This window comes from Homarus americanus, unplaced genomic scaffold, assembly GCF_018991925.1.
Source record: "Homarus americanus isolate GMGI-L3 unplaced genomic scaffold, GMGI_Hamer_2.0 scaffold15555, whole genome shotgun sequence".
Taxonomy (NCBI): Eukaryota; Metazoa; Arthropoda; class Malacostraca; order Decapoda; family Nephropidae; genus Homarus; species Homarus americanus.
In genome coordinates this window covers 178653-205208 of record NW_024725226.1, presented here as the reverse complement: position 1 = coordinate 205208, position 26556 = coordinate 178653, and the positions used below count along the sequence as shown (strand labels likewise).

Genomic DNA, 26556 nt, shown 5'->3' with positions numbered 1-26556 from the left:
GAGAGCAACAAAGCACCACGAAACTAATAAAGGAATTAGAGCAGCCATCATAACACTTTTACAAGATCCTGATGAGGGCAGCCCTGGTCATGGCAGCCTCGCAACATATGTGCTGAAACATCACTGTGTACTGTATACTGAATATAAATTAATATATAAACAATGGTACATATCGATATGAATTATTACCTCCATGTTATATAGTATGTTTGTAATTCCAGACTATTATAATAACAAAATTCTTGAATTCTATAAACAATATTAAGGTGCTATTTTAATATCTGGCAAAACAAAACGCGAGGCTATAAAACGGCCAACGCGTAGAGTTTCAAGTTGATTTGTGAGTTTAATATTGATTTATACATGTTTGTCTATCAGTCCGTGTGTGAACAATGTATCATGGAGCTACCTTAATTGGTCATTTATCACTAGTGAGTATAATGGAACTTGAGCACGTCCTCAGATACTGTTGACGCGTCGTTTTGGTTCCTTTATCCTCACCACCTTCCTCCCTACGTTCATTATCGGATGCATCGGACTGTTCACCCACTGCTTAGGCCGGGACAATTCTAGGTGAGTGAACGGATTTTCTTTATTGCATTTGCGTGTCACATAACCTTTTCTATTCAAATTACGGGTTTTTACTATATATTCATTGCTTTTTCTCTTAATATGTCACAAGCTATCAAATATTGTTTTCTTTTGGAAAAACTATAACACTAACCGACTAGCTGTCACACGTGTGTTGTTAAACGGGTTTTAGTGTAACATCCTGAACATGATCACCAGTCAATGGCATAAACACAAATAAAACCACTAGTTGCCACACCAAGAGTATAGACTTTTAAAGCAGTTGTCAAAAAAAAAAAAAATACACCAACCTAATTTTCAAGCTTAATATGTGTAAAGAAAAACATAGGTTTAAATTAGTAGTAAAGTAGCATTTATGTACTGTATACGAGTTCGTGATGTGTTCTAAAATACCTTAAGTTTTAAACCTTTGAGAACTATGGTTTAACTTTTCGGTCTTAAAGGGGTAAATATAAAATGAGTATTTACAGGCTAGTTTTTGGAGCAATTGCAAAAACATACACTGAAAAACTAGTCTGATTTGCGGGTTAAAATTAGCTAATTGCTGTGTAATATATTTTTCCTGCAGTGACCGCATCATGGTGGCTCTCACCTGCCTCATCGTTATCGCCACTCTCTTCTCCACTCTGAGCTCCTCTGTGCCTAATTCTGCGTCTCCTAAGGCAATCGACATTTTCTTCTTCTACTACATCACTCGCCTCTTTTTCATCTTCTGTGCCCACCTGTTGCACGATTTTCTTCTGAGGAAGGAGAAGACGCGTCACAGGGATGGTGAGGTTGGGAAGCCCGACCAAGTTGACATCTACCCAGTCTTGAAGGAATTGCCAGTTGGTGATAAGGCATTGACTATGACCGTCTACGATCCCTCTAAGCCAGTGAAAGGCCTCAAACTGCACGAGGCTTGGAGACAACCAAAACCCTGCCAAGAAGTCTCGATCATCGGTGGCCGTTTCAAAATAATTAACCTTATTAATTTCTTTAATAAGTTTGCACTTTACATTGGATTAACTATGGACTTTCTCTTCGTCCTCATCTTCCTGTTGTGGATTACTTTCCAACAACAGAGTGTACGATCTCGCTTTTATAAGGATTAAGTGACTAGCTAACTTCCATTATCCTTAATCGTAGGACCAATAACTTTTTATTGTACTGTGTGAGTGGGATTATCTGTGGGCGCGTTAAAAAATAATTCACATATATAAAAGAAAATTAGGTACCGGGTATACGGACAAAATGATAACCAATGGAGGATTTATTAATTTGGGAAGTTGAGTCATAAGTCACTGCTATTCTCTATACAGGTTAATGGAGTGAGGCGGAAATTCTTGCTATTTTACTTAAACTACTGTATGTCAACACTGAACTCTTGTTGTCATTAATCAGAAGTAAAAATAAAATACTAATGTCTTAAAAATTCAAAATATATATAAATAAATTTCTAAAATTTGTTGTATTACAGCATTATCAGTACACACTTAGGCACACAAGGTACTGTATTCACAGATACGCACACATAAACGCATGAGCACATAATCACTAACATTTAAGCGCATTCCCATACACTAAGATGACGTCATAATAAAAAATATAAAATAAAAATTTAACTTTAGTCACTATTATGTGTTGTTTTGTATCACGTGACTACATTAAAGCTTACAGTATTTGAATTTGGGGTGCTGGTGGTAGAGTGGTACCGCTCTTGCCTTAGCAAGCGAGATGTCACGGGTTCGATTCCCGGGCAGGTGGAAGTTGTTTGGGCAATGGACATACTTCCTAGCCCCCATTAGTCCCTGTTCACCTAGCAGTAAAGTAGGTACCTGGTGTAAGTCGAAAGTTGCGAATTCGTTTTCAGGGACAAGTTGTTGGAGCTTCCAATAACTTGATGACATAAACCATTGTCTCTTCAGGCTTCTATGCCCTTGACTCTTCAGGCTTCTATGCCCTTGACTCTTCAGGCTTCTATGCCCTTGACTCTTCAGGCTTCTATGCCCTTGACTCTTTAGGCTTCTATGCCCTTGACTCTTCAGGCTTCTACGCCCTTAACTCATGAGACATAAAGGCAAGCATGAACTTAGCATGCTTCCCTGTTGGGCGCTGTAAACGCTTCTGCGCTTCACCTTACACAAGGATGTAGGGGAGTGCCCAATAAATAAATAAATAAATAAAAAAGTATTTGAATTAAGAAGCTGGGAGTTAGTAGCCCCTTGTACATTGCTTCAGTACAACAGTAACATGCTCAGAGTATATGAAGATATTCACATTTCACCAGAGGTTTAAATTTTTCTTCACTGTATTATTACTGTGGATTATTCTGACGTATATGTTTGACATTATAACTTGAATATGTTATTTTCCTTCCTGTTAGTATGCGTGTTATTATCCTCTGTTCGTGGGGAAATAGTAACTATAGCGATCTGATCTGAAGCGCTGGATTTTACTAAGAAAAACGAAAATTGACATCGTCAACACATTAATTAACATTCACAGGGAAGAAAACAGAATTTGTACCATAGAACAAAAATAAAAGATTCACTACCAGGTTAATATTTGTATATTGGATAAAATTATAGGTACAACGCGGCACACCCTGCAGGGCGTCATCCCGGTATCAACAACTAATAGGTTTTCAGTGTTTGAGCAGAGGGAAGAACCTGTGGGTGATTCCCTCACTGTGCCTGAACTGTAATTGGAGTGCTTAATGTGTTTGTTCTGGAGGGTCACACAGATGGGGTTCAATTGATCTCTTCCGTGATATAAGGCGAGGAAATTAACAAAAAATAATTTAGCTTATACAAATCGTGTGATGGAGAAGAGTTGCACATCGCTACAGATCAGCTGGCAGTTTGTTTATGGACGTCATATTGATTCACTACATCTTTTCACTCTGACTTCTCTGTGTAATACTCTAATGTTACCCAATAAATTGTATATAAACACAAAGAGGCGAGATACCTAACAGAAATAGCCGAATTTAAGCTGAACGTTGACTACAATGATAAGGCTGTTTCAACCAACATTACTAAAGTATAGTGCAATATGTTAATTACTAAACAACAACAGAGTAAATAATTCACTCTCGGGTATATCAACAAACGATATTATGAAAAGACAAATCAAACTGACAGACCGATTTTTTTTTTGGCACTTATTGGAGGGTCTTTGGGTAATCTTGGGAAAAATGGTAATTATGTATATTATTTTATTACTGTACAACCTTAACTTAAAAGGATTTTTTTAACTAAAGGAGTAACTCTACCATCTGTTATTACAGCAAGCCTAGTAATCACCGAAGGAGCCACCCGCAATATTATTTTATCGTCTAATTTACTTGAATGATTTTATAATTGAATAGTTTTCAATATATTGTACAGGTAAGTGAAGAAAGAAATCCAAGGAACATTGACGCCGTTGTTCGGGAATTTAGGTCATAAACAGAATGTACTGAGTAAGGTATGTAATGATGTCTCCCGTTTACAGGAATTGGATTATGGTAATATTAGTGATGTTAAACCTGTTCGATAAAATTAAAATTTTACAATAATACAACACAGAAAAATTACAAAATTATTTAAAAAGAAATCAGTGTGGTACAATAAGAATAAATAAAAAGATAGACGATAATAAAACAATATTTCCAAAGCTAAGTTGTTGAACTAGGAAAATGCCAGCGACAGAGTCTTTAATGTTGAAATTATTTCTTACAACTTACACAAAATCACGGAAAAAATATTGGATAAGCATTTTGTAAAAGTAGTTAAAAAGTCAATAATTCAAACAAACAATACACTGGTAAACTCTCAACATCAGCATGATAAGTTGAGCATCTTTTCCGTGTCATGTACCGCATTCAAAAAAAAAGAAGAAAGAAAGAAGAAATACTTTTCTCTAATGGAGATGTTTATGCCCTTTAAATTTTCAATATTCTGCATTGAAACGTCACAATGTGGGGTAAAATACTAAAAAGAACACCAAACAACTCCTTGAAGACCTTACCTAACCTTTCCTAAACTATAAAAAGGTTCAAAATCGCTTTCGAGTTCATGGACCACCCCCCCCCCCTCATCTGAACACCGAAAACACGAATGAGGTAAGCATTTTAAAAGACCAGTCACACTGAAATATATTACACGGCCCCTGGAAATTGGTGGATGAGTGTGGTAGACATGACCGCTCGAGCGAACAGCCGTCAGCGGAGGCGGGAAACATGACGCGAACTTCATATTTTTTGCCTCTGCTACGGCCGTGTAATATTTCAATGTGATTATGTTCTTTCAAAATATTAGTTTTTACATAATGTAGTATTACTGATACGTAATTTGTCTTAGTATTCCTTATTGTGGGTAAATATAAGTACGTATATATTAAATGCATTCTCCGAAAGCGTGAATATTGCTACCAGTATAACAATTAATTCATGTATAAAATTCATAAAAACTTCCTACGTGCTCATGTTTAAGATAATAAATATAAGTATCTTTATATAATTTACCTAAATATCTTTATCGCCAGAAACAGTCATCCCAACGATTATGAATAAACTCAGTTCAAAAAACATCATTACTTCAGAACAAAATCGAACAAATTTGCAACAGCCAATCACTACAATAATTATTTCAATCAATTTTTGTACTTACATATATAGGCGAGGTAAAGTGAAGTGAATTCCATCTCTTGACGTCACTTATACAACGATAACAATCCAATACATTATAGTTGGTAATATATTTCTGTATATTGTGATGTTAACGTATCGGCGTCTTAATCATCGGTGCCGCTATACTTATTATATTAATTGAATTTGTACCTTTATCTCTGTTTTTATCTGACTTTTTGGTTGCTTTGTCGTGACTATAGTTTTCCGTACAGTGTTTTGTTCGGATATTGTCAGCGTGAAGCATTGTGCAGCACTTTAAGAGCAAAAATACTCCGTATATCTCTCACTCGAGCTGACAGGAAGCGACAGTAGCGGGTAGTGACTCACTGCTCACCCGTTTCCCGCCAGGTTCAAATTTTAATCGTTTGTTTTATCTTAATTGGGTATTAAATATTTAGTAAGATTATATATGATATATAATTTTGGAATATAAAGTGTAAAAGACTTAATGTTTGGAAAAAATAGTTGTGTAAATATTATTTAAAAGACTATCAGTATACAACTTTTTTTCGCGATGGGATTCACTATTACATAATCCGTGTATAGTCCTTGTTAAATATCATCCGCTATTTATTTGATATACTGTATTAAACACGATATAAATTCCCAAATGATGCTCTAAATATAATTTACTTTTTCTTACTCTATCATATACCGTACAGTGACACAATTAAAAGTGTTTAGATAACGATATTAAGTATTGAAATATACGTAACGTGACCCTCGATTAGTAGACCAACGCTGTGTCACCTGGCCCAAGGCACGTAAACACCTCCCTTGACCTAGGAGGAGTGGCTGGGCTCTATGTTGTTACCATATATTGATTTAAAGAGTGAGTGCTTAGACATTACAGTGAACGAATATACCAATAGATTAACAGACTAAATATGAAGTGACGTACGTATATAGAAAACGGACTGAATTAGTGAATTGTTAGGATCTTTATGGACGTTTATCATTGCGTAAAGTGACGCTGAAGATGAATTACACAGACTCCATTTCATCTACTCAAGTAAGTACTAAAATATAATACAATAATTATTAATGTCAATGAAGTGAATGGCGCCTCTACACTTGCCGGTGAAGTGACGCTTAAAATATTTGTGTTTATTTAATAACTGGTTTTTAGTGTGTTCATTCACGAATTCATAATGCAGTACTGTATATAGGTATGTTAGGTTGTAATTTAATAATATAAATATTTCTGTAGCTAACTCAAAACATCGGCTTACTATTAATGTACAGTACACTTAACAAACATACTATAGTTAGGTTTGCGGCTGACCAAAAGGCCGAGGGTAAATTATCCCTAACAAACCCTCGGCCGAAATTGATAGAAAACGGTTTTAAAAATCCGGATTTTCACTGTTTTTTTTCATAGTCGACACATGTAGTCTGGGCAAATGTGTTAAAAAATGCTTATTTCTAAAATAAAGGTAACAGATCTGTTTAATGCCATATTTACCCCATCAGAGGACATTTTAAATTCTAGTTGTTAATCTCAACGAATCATTAGATAGCTTAGTATTTAAATTGCCCGTTTATGAATCAGAACGGTAAGAAATGTGTTGGCACTGAGATTGGAATTTCCCTTGTCCACTTCTGAATTATTTATGGGAATTACTTCTTTGATTGATGATGATGATGATGATGACTGAGAAACTTTACTACAAACTGTCCATTCAGTAAATATGAGTGAGATACGAGGCTATATGCAATAGATTTTCGACCTTAATCAGTTGTTTTTGTGTAAAATTTTAAGGCATAGCCACAATATCGGCTCTTTGGAAAAATGTCATCTTAAATCGTATGAATATTATTGAAGAAATTAAAGAACGATGTACAGTGTTAGTAAAAACTGAGTGGCGTTGTTTCGATGGTGAACGGTAATATAGTCACAGGAAAAAAGTCACAGAAAAAAAGTCACAGTTTTGGCTAGGAAAAAGTCACATTTAAGGTAATAAAACTAAAAATATTTTAAAACAGTTATTAACTGACAATACATGACTTTTACATATTGACAACACAATTTATATATAATGCACGTAGGTTAGGTTAGGTAAGGTAAGGTTAGGTTAGGTTAGGTTAGGTTAGGTTAGGTTAGGTTAGGTTAGGTTAGGTTACTTTTTCTGTGGCTTTTCTTCTGTGACTTTTTTCTGTGACTTTTCTTCTGTGACTTTTTTCTGTGACTTTTTTCTGTGGCTGTTTTCCTCTGACTTTTTTACCTGGATTCGTTTCTATTGGCTAGGCTATACGAACATCCCAACGAATGCCTTCAAATTCCTTAATATTTCAAAGTTGAGAATGTTGTGAGCTGACAGAGTAACGAGTGATCTAAAACTATATTATTTTAATTGTTGTTGACTGAAGAATTTACCAATCTAGAATACGTGTATAAAAACCCTAATGATTCAATTCAATTTCAATTTAAATTGTTTATTCCTTGATAGAGGAAGCGGGATCCTAGTGCTGTCACTAGGTACCCCTGTACAATGACACCAGAAGCATCTGGCAAGTGTGACAAGTATATACAGTATAAATATTATAAAGGGGCTTACTAAAGCCTATGGAAGGAAGGATATTCCTTTAACACGTAATCAATGTTATGTACATAATATCTGGCCAGTATGGGGAGGATCATCGTGTCTCCGTCAGGGGGTCGTGGAGTGGTGGTCCAGCAGGCGTCATGGAAGAGTTGTGTGTGGGGACATCTTCCTAATGATTCGTTGAAGCGTTGTCCTGCTTTATAACTAACATCAACAAATGGAGAGGATAGACTGACTAGGCTATTGTGCTCCATCTGAGTTAGGTAGGCGAGGTTATCTATAAGGTGATGTTTACAGGTGGCTCTAGACTGGGGTTATTTTATGGGGTACTTAATGTTCTCAAAGTTGGTAAATCTGTCAGGCTCATAATGGTATTCATAGGTACATTTACTTTCGGTTTTCAGAGCTTTTCGATTTTTGGAATTTCGGATAAAGGGTTGTCAACCTGTATTCACAATTGACTCTACCGTACTTGTAGACAAAATATAGAATGGCTGTGTACAGTATAGTATATCAACATTGCCATGAAACATATGGAAACCTTTATATTTGGCATCTATAATGAAAACAAAAACTGTCAATGGCAAAGTGAATTATTACGGCCACATCAAATGTTGCACAAAAAGTGGTAAGGTAGTTCATTATGGCACTACACCCCCTTCCCCCACGCCCTCTCCCGGCATTTCCTCCTTCACACTCAACCATATCCTCCTCGCCCTCACCCCTCCTTCCTTCACACCCTCCTTTAATCACTCCCCCATGACTTCCCTCACTTCTCTCACACTCAACCCCCCCACACCCTCGGAGATGTTCGGCCTTGGAGACGACACAGTAGTTGCCATAAATTGTCACTTCCACGAGGCCATCTTCACGACGAATCCTTGTGGATATTGTTGTCGCGACGGAGGTGATGAGGGAAGGGGAATAAGGAGGGAGGGAGGAAGGATGGAAGAAGGTAGGGAGTATGGAGGGTAGAGGATGGGAAAGGGAATAAGGAGGGAGGGAGAAAGGAGAGTATGGAGGGAGGGAGGAAGAAGAGCGTTTGGAAAGGGGTATGGAGGGAGGAAGGGGGTATAGAGGGTGATGGGGAGGGAAAGGGAAGGGAATGCGTGTATAGGGGTGGTGAGGAGGAAGGTGGAGGATGAGGTAAGATGCGGAGAGAGGGAGGGAGTGCGGAGGTGGTGGGGAAGGGTAAGGAAGGAATTACGGAGAGAGATTGGAAAAGGGTGTTAAAGAGGGAAGAAAGGAGAATAGGGGTAAAGATAGACAGTGAGGTAAGAAAGGTGAGAGACGAAGGGAGGTAAGAAGGGACAAGGAGGAAGACGATGAGAGGATAAGAAGGCGAGATAGAGAATGGCTAGTGAGGGGAGGAAAAAGAGAGAATAATTAAGGATAATATGGATTAGAGATAAGGAATAAAAGGGAAACCTGAGACGAATAGAGGTTAGAAGAAAAACTGAATGAAGAGAAAGAGTTTAACAAATTTATTGACAAAGCTTGTAGTAAAGTTTGCTTATTCTGAGTAATTCAGTCAGGTCTTGACACTGAGGGTGGTATCACAGAGGTTCATACACAAAGAAATACATCATATTCATTTACAGTATATATAGGTCAGAGTCATGTGGGTGATGTCACTGTTCACTGCCATGTAGGACAGTGATAAACCTTTAAAGCATACACCCTATCACTATATTATTGAATGTGACACTGTCAAAGACTTCAGGCCACCTGGTTTATTGTATCATGAACTTTGTAATTACTACATTGAAACAGGGGTGCTTGAGGACATTCTTGCTGTTTATCCAAAATTTGCTGCTGGCCCACACTGATTAGTCTTCAATTAGAATATGACGGCCAAAGTATATTAGGAAGAGGAGGGGCGAGTATAAGGAGATAAGTCAAGAAATTGAAATGCTCGATGCTAGAAAGGGAAGAAAAGGGATTAGGCGAACGAGAGAATACGGGTAGAATGAAGACGAAGAGAATGTAAGGATGTGAATGAAATATTGGAGAAAAATGGATAGATGCACAGATTATGCAGTATGAGAAAAAGAAAACCAAACAAAGAGATAGATAGATAAAGAGATAGAGAGAGAGAGAGGAAAACACAACACTATAACTGCACCTTCAGCAAGACTGGATATCCTCTCTCTCTCTCTCTCTCTCTCTCTCTCTCTCTCTCTCTCTCCCCTTCAACCTTCTTCCTGCCTGCGGAAGGAGAGGAACAGGAAGTGTGATAACGCAGAGGAAGGAGATGGATCCCTAATGTGTTTGGTTGTCGAAGTAACTGGTGGAGGGAGTATGTGTGGTGAGGGTGGGCGTGGTGAGAGTATGTGTGATGAGGAGGTGTGTGTGTTGATGGAGTGTGGTGAGGAGAGTGTGGTGAGGGTGGGTGTGGTGAGGGTATGTGTGGGGTGGAGTGTGGTGGGGTGGGTGTGGTGAGGGAGTATGTGTGATGAGGGAGTGTGTGTGTTGATGGAGTGTGGTGAGGGAGAGTATGGTAAGGGTTGGTGTTGAGGGAGAATGTGTGATGACGGAGTGTGTGGTGAGGGAGAGTGTAGTGAGGGAGTGCAAATATGTGGTAAAGGGCGCATGCGTGTGTGATACGTGCGTGCGTGCGTGACAGTGCGTGTAATAGTCAAAACGACCCCATTTAAATCATTGAACATAACGAATCAACCTCAGAAATATCACCCCCTCCTGCCCCCCCCCCCAAAAAAAAACAGCAATAATAATAATAAATAAATAAAAAATAAAAACAAATTAGCATATAGTAGAATTATACAAAGTTCATATATAATTAAAAAGTTTTGATGATAAAATGAGGGGATGGGGAGGGGGGGGGGGAGGAGCAGTGGTGAGGTAAGGAGAAGAGGGGTGTATCAGGAGCTATATACTATACTGTTATATAACCCATATATCTCCTCTCTGTATGAGGGGTGAGACACAAACTTGAGGGATTAGTGTTCGAGTAATTTATCGCTAGGCTTAAAACTATTTGATGTGGGGATTTATTTCTGTCTAAGGGAAGGGGACGCCGATTTATTTGCGGAAATGAATTAAAGTGTAGAAGCCGTCGATTTATTTGCGTAAGTGGATTAATTGGTGTTTTAATTATCGTTGGGGAAAACTTGATTGAATACGTTGAAATATTTAGCATTAATGTCATGCCTGATGTGGAGGTCATACTGAAAAAAAAAATATATGTATTAAATAAATGTTTAACTAATGTAAAAACGTCTCTCTCTCTCTCTCTCTCTCTCTCTCTCTCTCTCACACAAAAAAAAATACAAGAGAAGACAAAATGGTCCCAAATAAATCAGGAAATAGGAGAGGCCACCCTACTAGGCCTCCCTCCTGGGTCCTAAATCCGAAATCAGAATGGCTGCCGTAATCCTGAGTGTTGGACCCCCTTGTGTGGTGGGTGAAGGGCGGGGGAGGGAGGGGGGGTTAGGAGGGATGGTAAAGGGAAGAAATGGACAGGGGAAGAGAGGGTGGTAGAAGAAAAGAGAAAGAGGTTGGTCGAGAGGAAAGGGAGGAGATGACGAAGAGGGAAAGTGGGAAGGACAGGAAAGTGAGGGAGTAGAAAGCAGGGGAAGGAGAGGAGGAGAAAGGGTGGTAAGAGTAGGGGAGGGAAAGCCGAGGAAGGGGGAGGATAATAAGGGAGGGAGAGAGGTGAAAGGAGGGGAGGGAGTGGTAGAGGGGGAAGAACAGCAGGGGGTGAGAGGGGTCCACGGAGGCGTCAAAATGCGTAATCACATCCTCGGCGGGGCGTATATGTGTGTGTGTGTGCTCTACCGCGGGTGTTGAGGCGTTTGTACACACGGGAGATGTGTGTGACAGTGTGCTTCTGCTTGTGTGTGTATGTGTGTGTGTGTGTGTGTGTGTGGGGGTGCGTGTGTGTGTTTGCTGGGGGGTGTTACCAGCATGTATGTGTGGGGCCGTGTGTGTGTTTCTGTGTCTAGTGTTGCTATGTGGAAATGTTCTGTTGTTTTTGTTATTATTGGTATTATTGTGTGTGTGTGTGTGTGTGTGTGTGTGTTTGCTGAGGGGGGGCGGGTGTTCTGTATGTGTGTGAGGGTGTGATAATGTGTTTCTGTCTAGGTGTTGCTATGTGTAGGAAATGTTCTTGTTGTTTTTGTTGTTGTTAGTGGTGTGTGTGTGTGTGTGTGTGTGTGTGTGTGTGTGTGTTTGGAGTATTTTTTAATATATATGGTGGATGTGGTTGACTTGACACTTTGTTTGTATTTTGTGACTGTTTTATGTCTGTGTGGAAAAAGGTGGTGAAAAGGGTGTTGATGTGTGTGTGTGTGTGTGTGTTCAAGAACTTGAATGTGAGTGAGTATGTGACCACAGTCTATGAATGTATGTTTCGTTATGAGTACATACATGTGTGTGTGGACATAAGTGCATTGGTATTCAAACACCTAGGTAATATATTTTCATCCTTTGTGCAGTGTTAATTAGTCAATGTTTCTCGCTTTATCTCTCGATTCATAACACCAAGATATAACTCATTTAAAGTTATGCGTGAAGTACAAAGAACTGAAGATGGGTCACTGATAAAACCAACAAGGGAGTCCAGTCATCCAGTGACGTGTGTTAGATGCATCTCCCTTACACCTTACCCTGAGTGTAATCTTTCTGTATATTGAAGAGAAATTCTAAGATCATCATTTCTATAAGAGGGATGTAAGAGTTGTGTGTATATATATAAAAAAGGTTATATCTCAAGTTCAATTAAAAAAACTATTAAACTGATTCTGAAATAATTAACAAGGAAAATTAGGATATGAGATTAGTTTAATATTGTGTCCAACTATTACTGAATATTATGAGGGAAACGTCAAGCTTATATAAATATTGCGATCTATCATGCCTTATGTCCAGTCATATATGAAACCTTTGGTGTGAATGTCTGGAAAAGTGTTAGTCGTATATCTCCGCTATTTATCACCAATATCATATGTGGAATTTGGAGTAAGAATGGTATAAGATCTCTCACTAGCTAAGTCGGACACTTGGAGTATTAAAATGATAACTCGCTCAAATTCTAGTAAATAAAGTGATCATAGAGGTCTTTGTGTGGGTAATAAAAGGCTACCGCTTATTACACAGTACGGTAGGTAGGCTTGGGACACACTCGCCACCCTCCTCGTTAAGCCTTTCCATAGAGAGTGTAATCATAAGTTTATGTTAACGAAACACCAATCACCCAGCTATCACTTCGTCAATCTCCATCCATTATGAATCTGGGAAATAACATTTGGACATTCAATTGACTGTGCGTCGGGTGCGGGAGCTGAATAGAGCAGCATGGTGCCAAAACGAGACTTGCCACATCATGCGTTTATTCAATACATTAAAGTCTTTATAAATACCTAATTATTTCTGTTATTGGAATGCTTTCTTGTTAAAATCACCAAAAAAAGTTGTATATTATTATTCTATTTAATGAAAGTACTAAAGTAAAGTTAAAAACAGTACAACAAGGATTTTTATTATTGTAGTTCTGGCAACAGTAGACGTCACCCGGCTGCCATGATGGATGAGCTCAGGCCTAATGACTGATGACCACGAAATGTGGGTAATGTGGCGCTGGTGTTTATTTACTCCTCCTAAACTCGCGCCCCTAATGAAACAGAGGGACCCATAATCTGATTTTAGGGACGATAAATCACACTTGCGTCCCCATAACACAAAAAGTATCCAATCTTTCTATATCTACGGTAGTGAGTGTGACTGTCTCCTCGGGCTGACTGTCTCCTCGGGCTGACTGTCTCCTCGGGTTAACTGTCTGAAAGGCCAATTTTTTTCTGCTAGTTTTACGTGCGTTTTCACTGTCTTTTACTTGTTTCCTGGACTTTTTTGTTTTTGTTTTTCTCAGAACATGATTTAATAATAGTTATTTACAAAGTCAGAAATGAAGTTAGTAATTCCAAACATTTTAATATGTTAAATACTGTATAGTTGTATTTTCCATATCTGTATTGTATAACTGTAGCGGTTGAAGGATACATTTATAATAATATCTTGTATATTTTTGAGCGGGTGCAGTGAGTCTTCTACCATCCACCTTATTGTCAACACACCATTACGCGTCCCTGGTACAGTCTTGTCCATTCATAGATCAAATTTCTCCCGTTAGTAAGCGAATAAGACAGTGACCGAGAAGTGTACAGAACTTTGACCCCTGCTGTGACCCCTGCTGTGACCCCCCTGCTTTGACCCCTGCTGTAACCCCTCTGCTTTGACCCCTGCTGTGAACCCTGCCTTGACCCCTGCTGTGTCCCCCCCCCCCTGTTTTGACCCCTGCTGTGAACCTTGGTTTGACCCCTGTTGTGACTCCGTGCTTTGACTGTTTTTGCAGACTTTGATTAGGAAGAGTTGAGACCCTGATTTTATTTTATTTTATTGTATTGTATTGTATTGTATTTTATTTTATTTTATTTTATGGAGAAAGGAGGGAACATTTTTTTTTTTTTTTTTACAAGGATAAGAGGTGGAGGTGGGATGTCCTGCTGCTCGTGTTTGGGTGAGATGTTGTTTAGAACGCTTGTTGCCTTGTGTGAGAGTTGAAATTAATTTATTTATATCTTTATCTTTGAAGGGAGAAATGGAAGGGGCAAAGCTGTAAGTCCTGTAACACAAGGGAAGGGAGAAGATGGAACGACTACCTTCATCAGAGCGAGGAACAGCCAGAAAGAAGGGTAAGTACTCATGGCCTGCGTGGTGTCCCATCCTCTACACTAATATTAAAATCATTGACTCTCTCTCTCCTTATGTTTCTGTTGGGAAGAGAACTTTATACTCATCCTGTATAACTTAATGTTCAGAACTAGAGTCGCCGATCAGGAATATTAGTACAAATATAGTAACTTCTCTTATGAATACTGCATCTTATATTTGGTACCTTAACTTAGATATGAGGAGAGGGATGGTATCTCTAGTGACGCTTTCAGTTAAAGGCCTAAGATATATCACTACTTCTCATCATTTTGCTCTTAAATAATGGTTTGTTGTCATAAGAGACTGGGTGCCAGCAAAGACCTAAATGCCGTACGATAACATTCACAGTCATGTTGATCGAGGTGTTGAGAATGTAAAATAAGAGATGTTTATTGGTGATAATTTATTACATGTCAAAATATGTCATTTCCTGGTAAGACTGAAATAATTTATAGGGTATTCTTGTGCATCATGGGACTCGTGGACGTCTGTATGAGTCAAACTTCTCGTAAGTGTGAGAGTTAAAATACCCAGCTGTCATATGTGTAGATGACTGAAGCTCAATAAGTTCCCTGTGCAGCTATATTTTGGTCTACATAAAACACTGTATGTAATAATTATCTGAAGCTAACTTAAAATGAGGCTTCTGTATCTTAGTGATTCTTAATGGAACTCAGACTTAAGAGCCCAATGTTAACGGGACCTCTTGTTAATGGGCCCTAATCCTAATGGAAGGTTAGAATAGGTTGGGGTTAAGTAGAACTACAGTAGGGCCCCCTTTACCTACAACACTGAATAACTCAATACAGTGTACATCGACTGAAATACACAGTACAATGGCAGCATCACTTACTCGTAAATTGCTGCACATCGATGGTCTTTTCAATACAATGTGAAGCGACTTTATGAAGATATATTCCAAGCGGGAGAAAGGCTGGTTCCTCTATTCCCGGGTCGCATATTGGTCATTCTCCGGCACCCTTTTTAATTCTGGGTTATAAAGGCCAGCTTTGTCCACCGCCATTGTGGCTATGGCTTAAAGAGAGGCTTGGAAGGGTAGGGAATGGGGAAGGGAATGCTAAAGAGAGGTGAGGAAGGGAAAGGGCAGAGATAAAAGGAGTACAAAGGGAGGTCTCTATGCCAGTAACTAAAGGGTATGGAGGGAAAAAATGGACAGAGGGCCATCTTTGTCACGGGGCTATTCACCACGACTTCAATATTACACCTTGAAGGGAAAAACAGCCATTGGTGGTGGACACAATTTTCGTTTTTTTTATCCTCCTCACCATAAAACTTCCTTTATCTCTTTCTTGATAATATATATATATATATACATGCTGATAACCACATGGATCACGCGCACCTACAGTATATTCATCATCTTTCAGTCTGCGTATAAGATTCACACTTGGCGATTTTTTTGCTACTATAATAAATTTTCATGCTGTTGTCTTCTCTATTTAATTCAAATCGTCTGTTTTTCCAAATGGAGATGCAAACTTTTTCTCAGACACATCAATAAAGTTGACAATAAACTTAGATAGATAAGAAAAATCCAATCCTCGTGAAGTATAAATCTTAGAATATTATCATAAATGATTCGATATAATTATACTAGTGTCTTCCTTATGTGTGAGCAATTCTCTAGTAAACACTCGGTCATCAGATAATATACTGAAGTGACTGAAGTCTTACTCAGGAGGTAAACACCACAATTGTACGTTGGTCTAAATTTTTCATGCTTAAGCTTCAGGAAGTAAAACAGATCATACTGATGAAAGACATTACCTGTTTGTACCTGGAGGCCGACTCTTATAGACCACCAAGTGAATTAAAGGTGAACTGGTATAAGAAATGGTATTACCTTAAAAACTAAATCATAACTGTGGATTATTGATGAGAACTTATAAACGATGAAGTGTGTAGACATGTACTGTAGACGCATCTTTAAAGTGCAATTGAAGTGGATGAAATTCATATGAGAAATTTCTCCTCATGTTAACCCATATTTGAATGTTTAAGTAAATAACACAAGAACTCTATGATGAGATTTTTATAATAATACAATGATCAACTCAAAGGGTTATCCATCACAGGATTAGAAATATTCATATGATTGATAAACATAATTGACTTTGACCCACTACCTTCAATAACATACTTGAGAGACTTTTAAAATATTCGCCTCGGGAGGTTAACGTCTTGATTGATGTCGCTGAAATTCGACTTCATTTACTGGGTGGTTGGGGAAGAGATCAGTTAAATCTTCAGATATAGAAATAAGGCAGGACTCGACCTCTTACTGCCTTACTGGAACTTGACTAGCCAGGCCCGCAGAGTTACTCCAAATAGTTATTATTAAATCTAGGTTATGAGTCCCAGTTATAATTCATAATCATAAGTGAAGGAAATCGTTAATAGCGCTTAAACCAGGTGTCGTGTCGGTGATTATTTCTGGGGTTTTGGTGAATTATATTTGTAGCTTAGCCGATTGAGTTCCGTTTCTTTAGTGTCATTCGATAAGACATACAATTTGCATTAACAGATACTGTAGTCACTCTAGTACTACTACAAGTTAAATACAAGATGAACTGAAGTATTTCGTTAAGGTCAGTGATTAGTGAAGTTTAGTGTGGATGGGTGTGGCTTGTATTCCTGTGGGTGACTCTTGACCAAGTTCACCTCGACTGATTGGTTTCTTGTCAACTCGAGTCAGTCTACCTCTCCACCTCGCGGTTTATTGAACGACTCCTTCTAGCAGTGATAGTCTTATCTAGTAATGGGTGACCAGGGTCGATATTAGCCTAGAAAAACTGTTTATATGGTTATGTGATGGGGGGGGGGGGGTAGGGACTGGTACAACTGGTATTAATACTACAGATATGAGGAGATTCAGCATGTCTTATAAGTCATAAATTCAGTCAATAGAAAAATTTTGGCTTATATGAATAGAAAAAGATTTACTCAATACACTACAGAAAGGAATTCATTTTCACTAACACAGATGTGAAGGTTAACGTATGCATTATTTTTGTATGTTTTGTATTATTCAGTTATATACCATGAAAACAGAAAGTTTAGTATGGTACTCAGTTCGTATATTTGCTATCTATACAGTCCTAATTACGAAGAAATGGTTTGACTATAATGCACATATAAGTTTAGTGGACAGAGGCATTTTAACTCTGGTTTCCCTGTCGACCTCAAACAACACAGGGAGGCGAAGGTTTTGAGTAAAAAATCCTAATGTTCCGCGGCCTCGTAAGTCAGTAGGGACCATGAACCTTGGCCAGCACCTCCCAACAATAGCCTAAGAACACGCGCCCACCATGCGGTAGAGCACTCTGTAAGTGAAGGCCTAATAAAATGTCCATAAAATACACAAAGCATTGGCCGTATCAAGAATCCTTTGCCAGCACGCCCATTGTGTGTTCCCAGACCACTAAAAGTCAGTTACTATCTCCAGCTTCCTATGGGCGTCGCAACAGCAGGAGGGTGACGCACGCCACTCCGTAATGGCTGCCAGTGGAAAATGGCGCTCCTCAGGGTGGCTGAGGTAGGATGTTACCACCAGTACTTAACAGCTTTTTCCCCCCATGCCTATTACGGTTACATGTATCGTTGAACGTCACCTAGTATGGTCATGCATCAATCTTCTACTCGTCTCCCCGTGTATGTGGTCAGCTGGGTAATGTAGGAAACACAACCAAACACATAAGCGTAGGACACCATAAGACGAAGTCCCTAAGCAGTTCTGGTGTTGCCATCTGTTGTGACTTCCGCCGGGTGTACGGAGAATGGGAAGCCCCGCTGGTAGTGTGGGTGAGCAGGGGCCACACAACTAGAACATGCCGAGACAATAAGAGTCAGATTCCCCTAGTTAATCGCTCTTGGAATGGCCTTTATATCGTAGAGGGGATGGCATTCTCTAGCCGCAAGGTCGATGCATCTGTCTCCAGCTTTCCCCTCTTGCAGTAACGACTTGGTTTTTTTTCCCCTTTGCCTCTGTAAATTGTTAACGCTGACATCTTACTCTGACATTCAAAGTCAGCTTCCTACTGAGGTTCATTCCTGAATATCAAGGCCACGTACAAATAGTATTAGCCATGTTTTGGTACCAACTAGTAAGATTATCCAATATACTGAGGGAGAGTGCTTATAAGTAGTGCAGTACTGAAAATAGTTTATACCCAGTGATTTCCTGTTTCTCTCATGTCTCTCTCTCTCTCTCTCTCTCTCTCTCTCTCTCTCTCTCTCTCTCTCTCTCGTAGGTCTGTTTATCTGTTGTCCCTTGTGAATTTTCTCCCATGTTAGTGTCTTTATATTGTGCGAACTTCACACACATACATTACTACTCGACCAAACTTTATACAGTACATGTACAGTTGTTTTCTTCGCCTGAGAAATGTAATAAATATTTTTTTATCATTTTTATTTGATAACTTATTTGTATTCTTGTTTCTAATAAAGTTGTAAGTTCTAAATGTAAATAAAGATATATGTATTAAGGGGGTCAGGTCAAGGGTTTTAAGTTAAACCTGATGTTTTTAGGTCTTGCATGTGTAAGGGTGTAATAGAGTTGTTTATAATATCTCAAGTACACGAATCATAGTCAAGTCACCAATGCCCTGAGGAAAATATAATGTGTGTTGGGGAGTTTTATGTCTCCTAACACGTCAAATTTTGTACAGGTTTTAAATTTATGGTTTTAAACATGGCGTAACTGTGATCTTTAGGGCGATAAAACTTTATGAACGTCTTCTTTTTAAACTCATACAGATTCTAAATATAGTATCGTATCCATTTTGAGTCCTTAAAATGATTCCCAAACCATATACAAACCATACAAACACACTTACACACAAACATACAAACACGTACGTAAACAAGCATATGTTACTTGGATAAACTTGGTGTTTTTATATTTGTGTGAGTTTTGGTGTGTGTGTATGTGTGTGTGTGTCAGGTAATGTTTGTAGTTGTGTACATATGAGTGTGCTTCTGTGTGAGTATATTTACTTGTCAGTATGTCTCTGTGTCCTAAACTCCCGAGGGCCTTGTGGCAGGAGATATAAGGTGGATGGAGGGTAAATATTGCTCGGTCTTTTCTGTACACACATAAGACATATTATTTGTATATATTTTAAGACCAGGCACAGGCACGAGAGGTTAAGATAAGTTTAGTAAGTATAAAGAGCCTTTTAAATATTCTTGAATTCCAACACAGGAAGAGGGTGGAGGCTATAGCGTAGGTGGTATAGCTTGGTAACAGCTGACCAGTTCTTACCAGTTTAGTTTATCGTTTATGACTACAATGATGACGAGTATTTGGGTGGAATTCACAGCCTTACGGGCCACTGGACGGGTTTGTTGGAGCCCAGGGAGATAGAAGGAAACGGACGGAACCTGGTCGAAGGAGAGGTTAATGTACTTATCCGGGGTCTTGGTATGGTTGATGGTGACATAGTTGGCGGCGGTCTAATTCTGGTGATCTGCTGAGGGTGTCCTGGACGAAGGAATCGGGAGACGTTTTGTCAACACCGACACCCTGACCTGCACGAGTGGTGGATCTTCCTTTTGTCCTGCCTCTTATTACTTAATATGAAAGAATTTGTCTATGAGGGTGTATATGTAGTTGTTACTGTCTACGTATTTTTTATGTGTGTGTGTGTGGATGTGTAAGCTATTCGTGTACAGTAAGTATGATAGTGATATTAAAACACTTTATTTAGCCAGAAAAACACAGATACAGAGTGGATAATAATAACAATATTAACATGGCTGAGCCAGTTGAGAACCTGAACTCTCTTGAAGGCACTTGATATATACTATACATTTATCTCATGGAAGTATTATGTAACATTTAGTATCATCTGGAATAGTACACGTAACATGGTGGTAGTGAGAACATCTCATAATGTTACCACGGTTATCACTGCGTTATGTATTTATTTTTTATTTTATTTTTCATTTTATTTTTTACATTTATATTATAAGTATGAATTTTATACCTTTATAAGAAATACACCTGGCTTTATTTACTTATTATTATTATTATTATTATTATTATTATTATTATTATTATTATTATTATTATTATTATTATTATTATTATTATTTGCAATCAATCTTATTACATTATTTATACCTTGTTATTTTCTTTTCCTGTCTACAATACCATTAATCACACTTCACTTTTATTGTTATTTGGTATAAAAATCTCTCCCCCTGCTTGTCAATATTTCTGCCTCCCATTTTCATAAAAGCTCACACAAGCTCACAGAGTTTACCCATTAACCTTTGACCTTGATGCTGGAGGGGTGTCGGAGGGGGGGGGGGCGCTTAACCCCTAGGGGAGAGGTGCTCACTCCCCGCTGACCCCCTGAGGTACACTGCGACCTCCTCTTGCGTCGACCCCATCAAAAAGGGAGGAGATAAGTGGGGAGTAAAGGGAGGGTAAGGATAAGGGAGATGTGTGAGGGAGTAAGAGGAGGGTAAGGATAAGGGAGGAGATGTTTGACGGAGTAAATGAGGGAGGTTAGTGAGCGAGTAAAGGGAGGGTAAGGATAAGGGAGGAGGAATTGTGTGTGGGAATGCAGGGGGGGTAAGGATAAAAGGGGATATAAATAAGGGAGAAGAGTAGGGAATGAATAAGGAAGAGGAGAAAATTACGCAATAAAAAGTGGAAGGAAGGAATGGAAGAGAATAGTGAAGTACCAGAAAAGGAAAAAAAAGAAGGGAAATGAAGGAACAGAGAGAGAGAGAGAGGTGTAGAAAATGAGGAACTAAATGGGTAAGAAATAGATGTATGAGGCAAGGGCGGATCCATGGGGGTCCTGGGGATCCGGACCCCTTTTACACCTGGAAATTCCAATACTTTTTCTTTAATGCAGTATTGTACAGAGGCGTTTTTGTATACTAAATATTACTATTGACCTCAGAATATCCCCTAATATCAAGTGCACATGCCTTCAAAATGGCTTCAAAATGGCTTCAAAATGGCTTCAAAATGCCTATGATATTAGTCAAATTTAAATCAAAATGGGGGGTGGCCTCCCCTAAAAAACAAAACACGCAGCTGAGTGGACTCGCCGTGCTCGCCATGTTTCCCCACATCTTGGACCCCCTTATTGATATTCCTGGATCCGCCCCTGTGAGGAGGGTAAAATAAGGGGTGATGGAGGGAGGGATGGGGGAAGGAAGAGAGAAGGGGGGATTGTGATGGAGAAAGAATGCGGAGGAGGGAAAAGGAAGATTGAAAGGGGGAGGAAGAAAGGAAGAGAAGGATGGAGGAAGAAAGGAAGAAAATGATGGAGTGAGGAGAAAGGAAGAGAAGGAGAGAGATGGATAGTGAGTGACAGAGACCAGGGTGAGGTACAGTAGAGTGTACAAGAGAGTGAACCCTGTGAGGTGTGTGTGTGTGGACCAGGGATGAATGGTGACACACGACCCAGTGGTTCAAGGATCCCTCAAGTTTATGGTCAGACACGGAATGACGCCAACACCTTCTCCCCCTTACCCCTCCACTACCCCTAACCCCCTTACCCCTGCCCTATCTCTACCCCTAACCCCCTTACCCCTCCACTACCCCAAACCCCCTTACCCCATCCCCCCTCCCCCACATACACACCTCAAAGAACCAGGTAAATGTTTAGAACTACTACAACTACTTTTTTTTTACTACTACTACTACTACTACTATTACCGGTACTACTACTATTTCATCTCATCATCATCATCATTAGCGTTATCGTAATCATACTCATTACTACCATCATCATCATTGTCATTATTGTCATTACTCAATTTAGTATGAAAAAAAAACATGTCTCGTTTGTGCTTAGAAATTCCGCATGAGTTATAGAGTAATTTTTATTATTCACATTCCTATAAGAAAGTCTATATAATATCATAGTTACTAGATTCCTATATACTGTACCAATAAATAAATATAGTGTACATTTGATTGGATTCTTACCTCCTGCTACGGTGACAAATCCTCCACGTGTTATTGGGTTTCTGTTTCCCATTCTGATGATGAGTTCCTCGTAGTGTACAAATTGAATCCTTATATTTCTGTCCCCGTGTGCAGGAGCTTTTTCACCACATCCGTATTCGTGTTGTTGTTTCTCACCCTTGATGTGTTAGGATAAAGGGATCATATGAAGATTAATCCCACGTAGGTTAATTCACCTCATGATTAAAACACTTGGGGGGGATGTAAGGTTAGGTTAAGTTAGGGTGGATAATCTTAAGGGGAAATAATCTGGGGTGGAGGGGGAGGGGTCCACGTGGTCCGAATAAAGTAAGAACATTTTCGTATGCTAAAATGTACCACTTTTATTAAAATTTGGTAATAAATGTTTGTTATGACTTTAAATTCTCTAATAAAAAAAGTGATAAATATTTTGGACTTGAGCGACTCACACGGTGATATTTCGGACACGTGTTAACTGAGAAATGTTAATGTCTGATCGCTTGTTTACCCCCTTCCTTCTCCTCCCCCCCCCCCCCCTGGTCCCTGCTGGGGGTCGTAAAGCCAAAGGAGATAAATCCCTATGGGGCAGCTAGGGAGCCCCAGGGGGTGAGCACTCTCCTCCCCGGGTGGCTGCAACCTCTTAAATCATCACCCAACCTTCCCTGCCTGCCTCACTCCACGCGACTCAGATGACTGTCAGTTGTGCTAATGTATCTGTACTTCCTTTCTGTCGTGTCCGTGTGTATTGTATGTCGATTTTCACACACACACACACACACACACACACACCACTTCAACTTGAAAGAAATGCAATAGTGATTTTTTAAAGTTTTGTCATAAAATTTATATTTATTAATGGTTAACAAAGGTGGTGATAGATAACATAAGATGCCATTGATCGTCTTTTACATCATTAAAAATTCATTCAAGACCAGTACATATTATTATTATTATTATTATTATTATTATTATTATTATTATTATTATTATTATTATTATTATTATTATTACTGTTTTAATTAATAGTAGTAATAATAGCTCCTGGACGTATTATTATTATTATAGATACTATTTTACAATGATGATAGTTTCTATTAGTTTATAATGATGATATATACAGTATACTTACCCGTTGCCTTCATTGTTCTCGTCGTATTTATAATGATGGTGCTGGCTCTATCCTTTAATCTACACTATGTCAAGCTGGCCATCCTCCTCCCACTCTTCCAGTCAGGGCTACCATGGTAACATACGTAGACAATGACATGTACCGCCTTCTAGCAACATATACATGACTTAGCTATTAAACTATTTATACAATCTTTAACATCAAGGCGGTTGCTAGTGAAAGTTATCTCCTCCACCACTACTCCTTACCAGAGGCGCTAAATACCTCTGCGGTTTTGCGGTTCTGGCTAACCCTCTCAGTGTTGGCAACGATGGCGGGGCCGATGGCTCGAAGTCACGTCCCAAAGACGTTCGGGGCCATTTGAGCACACACGGAGGCGACGCCGAAGGAAAAATAATAGCGGAAAAGATATTCTAGCGGAGGGAGGTCCAAGGGGAGTGAGACCCACTGCCTCTAATGTTATCCCAGCGTCTGTGGTCTCCAGAGTGTGTCGTTTAGGGTTCAGAGTTCACCTTAGTTTTGGAGACCAGATGACGACGTCTCCTCTAACAGTGTCTTCTTCTTCTTCTTCTTCTTCTTCCCACTCTTATTCTATCACTTTCCATCTTTCACACTTTTCTTTCATCAAACTCTTTCTTCCCTCACATTCTCCTACCTTCACACTTTTCTCTCCCTCACACGTTCTTTCCCTCACACGTTCTTTCCCTCACACGTTCTTTCCCTCACCCTCTCCTTCCCTCACACGTTCTTTCCCTCACATGCTCTTTCCCTCACCCTCCCCTTCCTTCACACTGTTCTTTCCTCACCACTAAAAATTATGGTTCACGTGTCCTTCCTTTCCGGGTAGATGTGTGTGATAGAAGCGTAACGAGACGAGATGGTCACGATCCATATTCTGACGCTGGCTATTATTTATAGTGTGTGTGTGTGTGTGTGTGTGTGTGTGTGTGTGTGTGTGTGTGTGTGTGGTGAATGTAAGCTAGTGGTATGAGGTAGGGTATGTTTTGTGTGTGTTTGTATACGTATGTACATGGGTGTGTGTGTGTGTGTGTGTGTGTGTGTGTGTGTGTGTGTGTGTGTGTGTGGTGACGGTAAGCTAGGTGGTATGAGGTAAGGGTATGTTTTTGTGTGTTTGTATACGTATGTACATGTAGTTCAGTGTGTGTGTGTGTGTGTGTGTGTGTGGTGACGGTAAGCTAGTGGTATGAGGTAAGGTATTGTTTGTGTGTGTTTGTATACGTATGTACATGTAGGTTCGTGTGTGTGTGTGTGTGTGTGTGGTGACGGTGTGTAGGTAAGGGTATGTTTTTGTGTGTGTGTGTGTGTGTGTGTGTGTGTGTGTGTGTGTGTGTGTGTGTGTGTGATCTTATCTCCTAGAACCACATTACATCTTCTCATCTTCATAATATTTACCTCCTCCCCCACTATCTCTTGAGACCATCGTCCTCTCTCCTATGCTTATCACTGTTGTCTTCTCTCAACAACTGAAGAATCTCTGAGTGTCTAGTTGTCTACCTTATCTCTCTCTCTATCACACCTCCATCTATCTTTCCTCAGACCATCTCAAATAACACTCTCAATTCAGGTCTTACTGCCATCACACATTATAAAAGAAAATATTAACTTTTACTGCAATGCGTGTTTTTATACCTAACGTAACCTAACCTAACCTAACCATCACCTTTAATAATGTTCTTCAAGTTCTGTTCTTCATTAATATGTTAAGACTCCAAAAAGTTCTACTCGCTACTCCACTTCCTGTCATCAGTTCATTGTGGAAGAATTACTCATACGAACATCCTTCATCTCTCTTACTCCTTACACGTCGTAATCTCTCCTCCTATGTACATGTTTATATCCTTCCTGTTATAGGCCGTAGCTGCGCAAGTCTGGGTTACACAGAAATATGTTTACTTCCATTGTTATTGTGTTTTTCTATGGCAAGATGTAGGCTATATTTCTTCCTAATGCTTTGTACACTCTGGCTGTGTTAAGTGAGAGAGAGAGAGAGAGAGAGAGAGAGAGAGAGTTTAGGGGGGGGGATGGGTGTTTTGGGTCACAGAGGCTACTAGTATACTGTAGAAGACCGCCGTACCTCCCTCGTGGACCGCATTAGTGGCAGCAGCAACGAAGTACCACATTATCTTAACCTGATCACTACATCCTCCTCCTCCGCCTCCCTCTACTCTACTCTACTTGTGTCTCCCTTGCTGGTCTCTACCTGACTAATTTTAAAATTCTACCTTACCCTCTATGTGTGCCAAGTCCTCTCTATATCCACCCATTTCCCTGTGCTTCCACCCTGGCCTCTCTACATCTACCCATTTCCCTGTGCTTCCACCCTGGCCTCTCTACATCTACCCATTTCCCTGTGCTTCCACCCTGGCCTCTCTACATCTACCCATTTCCCTGTGCTTCCACCCCGTCTCTACATCTACCCATTTCCTGTGCTTCCATCCTGGCCTCTACATCTACCCATTTCCCCTGTGCTTCCATCCCTCTCTACATCTACCCATTTCCTGTAAGCTCCACTCCTGGCCTCTCTACATCTACCCATTTCCTGTGCTTCCCACCCTGGCCTCTACATCTACCCATTTCCTGTGTTTCCACCCTGGCCTCTCTACATCTACCACATTACCCATTTCCTGTGCTTCCACCCTGGCCTCTCTACATCTACCCATTTCCCTGTGCTTCCATCCTGGCCTCTCTACATCTACCCATTTCCCTGTGCTTCCACCCTGGCCTCTCTACATCTACCCATTTCCCTGTGCTTCCACCCTGGCCTCTCTACATCTACCCATTTCCCTGTGCTTCCATCCTGGCCTCTCTACATCTACCCATTTCCCTGTGCTTCCATCCTGGCCTCTCTACATCTACCCATTTCCCTGTGCTTCCACCCTGGCCTCTCTACATCTACCCATTTCCCTGT

At 39.7% G+C, this 26556-nt stretch overlaps 1 long non-coding RNA gene across 1 annotated transcript in view; it reads left to right on the top strand.

Moving 5' to 3' along the window:
- The first annotated feature begins 6017 nt into the window (after positions 1-6017).
- LOC121864768 overlaps positions 6018-26556 on the top strand; it is a 122735-nt gene continuing 102196 nt past the window's right edge. Inside the window, exons 1-2 of the long non-coding RNA XR_006088651.1 lie at positions 6018-6257; positions 14402-14501. This is a non-coding gene — a long non-coding RNA (uncharacterized LOC121864768). The remainder of the gene's footprint in view (positions 6258-14401; positions 14502-26556) is intronic.